Here is a 1895-nt window from a genome sequence, read left to right as displayed (position 1 = left end):
ACCTAGCCAGACATTGTGGAACTCGGTGTCACAAACAACCAAACTGTCACACACTCAACAAACACATCTGAGATAACATTAGTGCCTACATCAAAAACAATGAATTGCATTTAAAATACATCTTTCTGCTTTTTTATGTAAGGGATTCAGGTTTCAATTAAACGATCAAAGGGGAAAATTTTTGTTTCTGGCCTCTTCTTGGGGAGTTCAAGCCACAAAATGTGTGGCTCTGGGGCCCTGACCAACCATACCTCACCTCAGCAACTCCACGGTCATGGCTCTCCATGGCCTGACTTAAATTAGGGCTTAGCTGGTGAGCTGTTCCACTACTGGGTGAGCACTGTCATCAAGGGTGTGGCATGTAGGTGTCAAGATCATAGAGTTAATTTCTTATCAACTTTGAATTATTTTCTGAATTAGTGAATGAATGAGTGAAGAGTTTAAAGTTATAAGGAGGGACTGGGTTATGAAGGTGTGGATGACTTGGCTGTTTCTTAGATGATATGAACAGGTCTCATGTATTAAAGTACTGGGTTTTCTGCTGAAAATATGTTTCTTAGATGATATGAACAGGTCTCATGTATTACTGGGTTTTCTGCTGAAAATGGGGGTTGGTTTGGTCAGGATTCTGCTCCTTACTAGCCGTGTGACATCGAACATGACACTCAGCATCTCTGAACCTGTCTTCTGGTGGGAAGATGGAGATAAACATTGCTACCAGCCCCTCGAGGATGAAGCTAACCATGGATGGCGTAATACCCTTCTGCAATTCAGAAATCATTGTTCTGAGCTCTTCTGCACACCTGGACTGCAGATGCTCTCCTGTCTATCTGTCCCAGAGGGAGGGGCTGCCAGGGCAGGACAACCAGTCTGTTGCTAGGGGTTCTGAGGGCTTCCGGTGATTGATGCTGATTGAAGATTGGGAGACCCCCTCTTCAGTCATGACCTAATACACAGAGGCTGTGAGTGAGCACGTGTGGCCACAGGTCCTCTCCAGGACTGGCCAAATATCCTGGAATGACTAACTGCTCCTGTTCTTTCTCTAGCCGAGTCAGTCTTGGCTCCAGGAGAAAGGGGAACATGGACCACGATTCCCCTCCAGTGGGCGCTTCTCACATTTTACCCCTTCGTCTGTGCTTCCCCCATCACCATCTGCCATTGCCCGCCCCTCCCTCTATTTTTTTCTGATCGGATCCAAATAGAAAAAGAAATCAAAGTCTGGCTTTGAGCTTTCCTGTTCTCTCAGGGAGGCAGCCAGTCTGACAAATTAATCAGGAGGAAGGTGCTTGATGAGACTGCTGTGAGGTTAATTTGTAACCCTCTCCTGAGAAGCACATTGCTTTCTGGCAGGGCCTTCTGGAGACAGTGCCACGAGATCTACCCAGGCATCCAGGGCGCCACCTTCTCTGCTGCTGCAAAGCCCTGGTTGGGCCACATGGGGAGGCCACCCAAAGCAGGCTTGATTGCAAAGTTTGGGTTCATTAGCTGAGGCCTTGGCTCAGGGACAAGCCCCTACTTGGGATCCTGTTGGGGGTCCTGTTTCCCCTTCTCTGCTCCCTGCCTCCTCTGCTGGAATGTGGCCTGTGGTCCCTTTACTCAAATCCAGGCCTCTCTGTCCTCAAGATGTTCATTTTTCCCACTGCTGCCTTAGCCTCCCCAGGAGCTCATGAGCGGGAGGCAGGGAGAGCAGGTTAGGAAGCAGACTCAGCATGGCTGATGGCCCCATTTAGATAGAAAGGGCTGGGGAATGAATGGTCCCCGCTGCAGCCCAGCCTCATCTCCTTAATGGATCCTAATTACCCCTGTCCTGCTTGTGGCGTCTCTCTAGGGCCCACCTGTCCAGATGATGGATGAGAGGAATGAAAGATGTGGCCAGCTGGGGCTGGAGGATCCTC

This window comes from Pteropus alecto, unplaced genomic scaffold, assembly GCF_000325575.1.
Source record: "Pteropus alecto unplaced genomic scaffold, ASM32557v1 scaffold22, whole genome shotgun sequence".
NCBI classification, from domain to species: domain Eukaryota; kingdom Metazoa; phylum Chordata; class Mammalia; order Chiroptera; family Pteropodidae; genus Pteropus; species Pteropus alecto.
This window is presented reverse-complemented; position numbering follows the sequence as displayed.